This window comes from Tenrec ecaudatus, chromosome 1, assembly GCF_050624435.1.
Source record: "Tenrec ecaudatus isolate mTenEca1 chromosome 1, mTenEca1.hap1, whole genome shotgun sequence".
Taxonomy (NCBI): domain Eukaryota; kingdom Metazoa; phylum Chordata; class Mammalia; order Afrosoricida; family Tenrecidae; genus Tenrec; species Tenrec ecaudatus.
Window position 1 is genome coordinate 116,543,945 of NC_134530.1, and position 7,232 is coordinate 116,551,176.

The window sequence follows — 7,232 nt, forward strand, 5'->3', positions numbered from 1 at the left end:
TTCTCCTCCGCTATAACCATGGGGAGTGGGGGTGGAGTATGGTTACCTTCATATGAAAGAGCTTCCAAAAAGCTCATGGAGAAGTGGCATTGTCTGCTAATTCCACTTCCACACTCTGGGAAGCCCCTGTACTATATCGGAGATTGAGAATGCTCCGTTTCAACTGTTCATTACGGTTCCGGCTATCTTCGCCACTGGGGATAGCTCAGGTCTGACGAAGCTAAAGCCCTTCCAGTCTTGGCGCTTGCCTTGGGCCGAGCCCGTGGATCTCAGAGCCCGAGAGCTGCTCCGATTCCACTCCCAGCCCAGCAAGTCTCTGTGAGTGGCCAGAGGACGAGACTGACCAGCAGCGTGGCTTTCCCATCCTTCCCCCGAAAGCACGCCGCTGCCTCCCCTCCCAGCTCCCTCCCCTCCCCTCCCCTCCCCTCCCCTCCCCTCCCCTCCCCTCCCCTCCCCTCCCCTCCCCTCGGGAGTTCCTTGCACAAGCGAAATGGACACCTAGCCACGCCAAAGGTAGACTGTTCTCCCTTTCGTCTGATCAACTGCAGGGACATTTCTAGCAGGTAAGTAAGATGAGCTCAGACTGTCTCCTGCCTTTCCCACTTGTTCTAGAAACCTGTCTCCCCGCATTAAGGACAAAGCTCCTGTCAACCCAGCAGGCGTCCTGGGTGGGACAGTGTGAGTTTAGTCAGAATTTTCATTTTCCCTTGGAGGGTCCAAGGTGCTGTCACGGGCTCCCGGGGGGGGGGGGAGAGAGAGAGAGAGAGAGAGAGAGAGAGAGAGAGAGAGAGAGAGAGAGAGAGAGAGAGAGAGAGAGAGAGATATCACGGTGAAGGCTTCCTGGATTTCCCCAAAGCAGTCCTATTGGGTTTGACAGTTCTGGGGTAGCTATGGTAATACAGGCAGGCCTGGGGTTTGACAAAGGCTTCTCAAATCTGTCTGAAGAGAATGTCAGGACGCCCTGTGTAAAAATCTGCCTCAGATCCTGACAGCAGGTAAGGTGGTCGTTCAGTTCTCCACAGTGGAAAGCATTGGGGTGCGGGCGCTAGCTGACTGGCTCCACCCCCCCCCCGCCCCGCTCCCCCCGCCCACGCTGATGGATCCATGCATTCACGGGTCCCCACCTACTGTATCAAACGCAAATCTAAGCACCGGGCATGCAATGGCCCTCTAGAGTCTAGAGGACCGAGTTGTAGACCGAGACAAGTACCACACGAATATTTATGTTGTCACCAGGCATCACGGGGTCAATATTGCGCTCACAGCGGACTATCGAGCCAGCCAAGTGGTTTTCCTCCGGTGCGGTCTTTACTGAAGCCGACCGCCAGGTGGCAGCCTTTCCCAGAGATGCTGGGTAGGTTTGAACCACAATCTTTTGGTTAACCACTAATGTTATAGTTAACCATTGCACCTCCAGGGATGCTTACGTTCTTGCTACAGGGCTCTCTGTGAGATTGCATATTTACTTATTTTTTTGCACTTTCCACATATCCTGAGAATTTACCGTTAGGACTTAAGCTACATGCTAGTGTCTGTGGCTAGAAAAGGCTATTCCTGCTCTCACGCTCTGCTGTCCAAAGGGAGAACAGCCGGGCATAAACAGCCAAACGCGTCTGATGGTACTGTTGACATGCAGTTATGGAGTCCAGTGGGAGCCATTGAAATAACGTGTGCTTTGAGCAGAAAGTGTACGGTAGCTTCTCCAGGCCTCTGAAGCCTGGGGCAAGGAGGATTGAATCAAATTACAGAACGATCTGCTGTCACCTCCTTCCCGCTCCTCTTTCCCTCCCCTTGGCTCTTCTCATCTCCTCTCTAGCCCACTCTTTCTACTAGGGTCTTTCATTATCCATAGACTCTTCACTTACTCTTAAAACACCTGTCCTCAAACTCAAAAATCCTAAGAGAGCAGGCTTGCTGGCCAGATAGCAACTGATAGAACCCATCGACTATGGCCTTTAGTTACCCTTCAGATGTGGAAACGAACGCACCGATAAACAGGCTGATCAGGGGACAATGACACTAGTGGGGTAAGAACACCACCAACCAGCTGAGGTGCAAAGGCTGCGTTTACTCAAGAACAGAGTTCTGAAGGGTTAGGGAAGGGGAGGACTGGAAATAGGAGACCCAGGGAGGCTGTGGGCTGGCGAAGCTACAATGAGGGCGGGGCAACAACATGGGTGGGAATAGTTGGTCTGCAATGGAAGCCTTCACCCAATGCACAGTAAGGTGAGCAAAGCGAAACAACCCAAATCCCCACATCAGGTAGACGTATTTCACACTAATGTAAATAATAAGAATTCAAGAGTTGCCACTTTTTTTTTCTAATAAAGGAAACAACCCCTTAGCTAAATAACAGGGTTCTGTAGGAGAAAACACAGGCACAGGCTGGGCCAAAAGATGGCCATTAGGGGAGACAGTGTCAGACCCTACCAGGTACCAAGTCCTCCGGGAAGGGACGGATGCCATTTCTGTCTTATATCAAAGTGGAAAGAAGACAGGCTTTCTGGTCCTTCCAGATTGGGCCTAGGAATGGGCCCTGGTCTCTGAGGTGACTCCGCTGGTCCACAAGCCTCTCCTGGAACTCTGTTTACGCAGGGGTCAGAGCAAGGGAATGCCAAAGAGGCACATGCTGGCAGGCAGACTTCCTCCCACTGCCCTTGCCAACAGGCTGGCTGAGACGACTCCAGTGACCGCCTGAGGCCGCTGTGACTCCACACTCTGTCTGCAAAAGCTGTTGTCTGCAAACACGGGTGCCAGGGCTGTCTGGATTTCTTTTGTTTTCGTGGCTAGATCCAAGGATGGATGTTTCTGCAGAGATGGAACACATGCGCTCAGATTTGCCTTCATGTGGGAAAACGGAGCTAGGAAAACATTTATACAATCTGAAAATGCCCTCCTGGTAGGTAAGGATTTTGTTTGTTTTTTTTATTTTTAGAATAGGACCTGTTTCCACTGTGCAGTGAGCCCGGTACCCGACTCAAGAGCGTTGCGACATGGCCTTGCCGCGGGCCAGCATCGCTCTGGGCCTCCGTGAGGGTAAGGGGAAGCGGCACGTGACACCACATACCCAACCAAAACAGCAATCCCAAAAGGAATTCTTCATGAAATCCTTGTTTCAAAATGGTTTTATTAAAATCACTTTATTGGGGGCTCTTACAGCCCTTATAATGTTCCATAGATCAATTGTATCGAGCATTATTTTGTTTTCACAATTTTGAAAAGAGACCAAGGTGCATTCCCCCTACCCCTGGCACTGACATGTAATTGATTTCCACTTACCGTAACCCTAACAGGTCAGAGTAGAATCGCTCCACAGGGTCTGATTATACTGTGCTTTCAACGGACTTTTTCTGGGAACAGACTGTTTCCTCTTCCTTCTGTGAACCATCTGGCGAGCTGAGATCACCAACCTCTACATTGGCAGCGCAGTGCTTAACCCACAGCACCACCAGGGACCCCTGATGCATTTGCATCTTGAAAATGAAATCCAGGGCAGACTGGGGTTTGCAACTGGACGATTAGATGAAAGAGGAAGGGGTGTGTGAGGCCTGATTTGGAGACTGAGATTGGCCAGGGCAGGCCAAGTAAAGAAGTAACCAAAAAGTTTGATATGGCCTCTCCCCCCTTCTGCAGTGAAACAGGAGCCCCAGTGACCGGTGGCTTACGAGTGGGGCTGCGAACCACAAGGTCGGCAGTTGGAAACCACCAGCTGCTTCACAGGAGAAAGATGGCGCGCTCTACCCCCGACAAGATTTACAGTCTCAGAAACCCCCAGGGGCAACTCCCCTCTCTCGTGTAAGGTCACTCTGAATCGGAATGGACTCACTGGCGGAGAGTTTGGGTTCTCCGGGGAACAGAAATGCTATGCTACACAGGGCTGGGGCTGCAATCAAAGCTCACAGGTCAAGAGCAGTTACTCTCAACGTGACTCACCACTTGGAGCAAATTTCTTTCTCCTCTTCATTGGCTTATTCAGATCGCTGTCCGTACCTGCTCAAAAGGTGATGTTGGACTTGGCAGCTTCAGCGGAATGGAACAATGACTAGCAAGTTACTAACCGAGCCCGTGAACTCTAGGGTTGGCAGGATGGGGACCTTGGGGTGTGTGGTAATTATGCCCACTTGAGTAGTGTTCTAGGAAAACATAGAAAAGAATTCCTTTCTCTTTATTTTTCCTTCAGAGGCTATGAATGGTAGGAAACATTCCATAAGCAATCATGTGGCTTTGATTCAAGGATTCAACTCTGCCAATGAGTTCTAACCATTAAAGGAAAGGAAATCTACTTGGGGGCTAAGGTAGTTTTAGGAATGGCAGTTATTGAGTTTTGTACTGACAGGTGCTGGTGAAAGCTGAATCCCATTCACTAATATAATGGGCTACATCTGTGTAGCAGGGCATCGCACACCAAGTGGTTTTATATAAACTCGTGTATTCGATCTTCCCAACCACCTGCTGAGACATGAAGAGGATGCAGAGTACTATCCCTGCAATTACAAAAGACTTTGAGATAGCATTCCTAGAACATAGACGTCACCCATTTAAGTTGTACCATCCAATGTTTTTAATTACATATTCACAGACATAGGCAACCGTCACCAGTCAATTTTAGAACATTTCTATCACCTAAAAAAAAAAAAAGACCCTGTAGCTATCTGTGGCCCCTAGTTTCCTCTTCTCCTGTCCCCGCCCTAGGCAAAAACAACTAAACAACTTTCTGTCTCTTCAGATTCGCCTATTCTGGGCATCACACTCTCCCTGCTTTAAATATTTTGCTTTGGTTACAAATATACACAACACAGCACTTGTCAATTCAGCCTTGTTTCCAGTGGCCTTAATCCCACCAACCAAGGCCTGCAACCACCATCCATCGCCATGGCTGGGTGTGTTGGGCTGGCCTTTCTAGGGAAACAACCCAGGACACTTGTGATTATACAGATATATGGATTGATTTACACAGCATGAAGGAACATCACAGCTAATTAGTCCACACAGCTGTACAGAGGACTCAGTTCAACTCACTTCTGTGGAACAGTTAATATACTGGAAGTACTCCAACTCATGAGGGCTGCGGGGTCTGAGGTCAAAGAAGCAGACAGTTGAGTCTTCTGTTGGATAATGCAGGCAGAGTCCCCCCCACAGGCAGCAAACAGCAGGGTGGGTCCCCAAGTGTCAGGCCCCTTAAGCTCATTGAAGCAGGTCCAGATGGGGTATCAAACTCAAGCAATGCAAGATGACAGGATCCACCAGCCTCAAGCTCAAGTGATGTACACAACAGCAGTGTGGCGAAGGTAGGTCTCGAAGGATCCTCAGGTTCTAGGGACACTATTCGATTCGTGGGTTGGCTTGTCCCACAGGTTGTGCAGCTCACACGTTGAGCAGAGAACTAGCTAAAGTAGCCACACGCTGGCTGGTCTGATCACAAGAGAGCAAGGGGCAGCAAGGGGCAGGTCTTGCTGAGCCATTTATCTCTTTGCCCTCCATCCAAACAGTGATCTGATTAATCCCACATGTTCCTATTGGCTAGGTGGGTACAATAAACTGACCTAGATACTCAATACTTCTTACACATTCATTTAACACATTCAACATTTCATATCATTGTAATCATAATGTGCAGTTTTCTCTGACTGGTTGTTTTCACTTAGCATAATGTTTTCAAGGTTCATCCAAGTTGTGGCACATGTCAGTCAGTACTTCATTCCTTCAAAGGGCCAATTACTATTCCATTATTTTCATGAATATACCACCCTTTGTGTGTCTGTCCACTGGCTGATGAACATTTACCCTTTGGATATAAGGAATGATGTTATTATTATTCATTCATAAGTTTTTATGGGGCTATATGCTTTCTTTCTCATCAAAAAACCTTTAAGAGTTTTATTGGCATATATTTGACATATCCAATTCAATAGATCAGTCGCATTGCAGAGAGCTGTGCAATCATCTGCACAATCAGTTAGAGCGTCGTGGCTGTCTGCTTTCATGACTCTTGGACTATGCCTAGGCGCGGGGATGCTGGGTCACAGAGAAACTTGCCCTTAACCATTTGAGTAATAGCCAGACTGTCGTGCAGTCCCAGCAGCACCGTGTACACGTATTGAAGGATCCACATCCTCACCAGTGCTTATTATCTGATGTTGTGATGATGGCGATGATTGTGGGGGTGAAATGCCACCTCACTGTGCTTTTGATCTGCATGCCTTTTGATTTTACATTCCTTTCATGTGCTTATTGGCCAGTCATTCAACTTTTTTGGGAAAATGTCCAATCAGATCCTTTGTCCAACTTTAAATTGGGTTATTTGTCTTTTTGTTATTAAATTGTAAGACTTTTAAAAATATATTCTAGATGTAAGTCTTTATTAGAGGCATGGCTTTACAATTGTCTCTCCCATTCGGTGGGTGGTCTTTTTCACTTTCTTGATAATAATCTTTGAAAAATAAAAAGTTAAAAATTTACGGAAGTCTAATATATCTAATTTTTCTTTTTTGCATAGATATTTGATGCCATTATTAATAATCCATTACCAAATCTGAGGTCATGATGAATTACCTCTGTTTTCTTTTAAGGAATTTGATAGTTTATGCTCTTTTTAAAGAAAGTCACTTTATTGGGAGCTCGTATAACTCTTGTCACAATCCATCCATCCATCCAGTGTCAAGCACATCTGTACCTTTGTTGCCATCATCACTTAAAAAACATTTTCTTTCTACTTGAGCTTCTCATTTTTCCCCTTCCCTTCCCCACCCTCCCTCCATCATGAACCCTTGATAATTTATAAATTATGATTATTTTTTCATGTCTTAGACTGACCAGTTTTTGTGCTTACATCTATATTTTTGATCCATTTAAACTTTGTATGTGGTGTAAAGTCATTGTGCAATGTCACACTTGCATGTGGATGACCATTTGTCCTCAAGTCATTTGTTGAGAAGACTGTTCTTCCTCCACTGAATGCTCTTGAGACTGCTGACTGCCACGTAAGCATCGATATGACACGGGAATTTACTGCTGGATTATTCATTACAGTCTACTGCTTCCTATGGCTATGCTCAGGCCAGTGTTTCATGTTGCATTTAGGTGAGTTTTTTAAAATACTTTTATTGTGGACTCTTACATCTCTTATCACAATCCATACATTCATCCAGTGTGTCGAGCACATTTGCACATATCCTGCCATCATCATTTCCAAAGCATTCTCTTCCCACTTGAGCCCCTGATATCATCTCCCC

At 46.8% G+C, this 7,232-nt stretch overlaps 1 long non-coding RNA gene across 2 annotated transcripts; it reads left to right on the forward strand.

Moving 5' to 3' along the window:
- Positions 1-439: 439 nt before the first annotated feature.
- LOC142456669 (uncharacterized) lies at positions 440-6,749 on the forward strand. Of its 2 annotated transcripts, none has more exons than XR_012786082.1 (3): positions 440-563; positions 2,791-2,903; positions 3,634-6,749. It is a non-coding gene; the product is annotated as an uncharacterized LOC142456669 (long non-coding RNA). The 2 variants fall into 2 exon arrangements; XR_012786083.1 differs by having other exon boundaries at positions 2,791-2,899.
- The last annotated feature ends 483 nt before the right edge of the window (positions 6,750-7,232 follow it).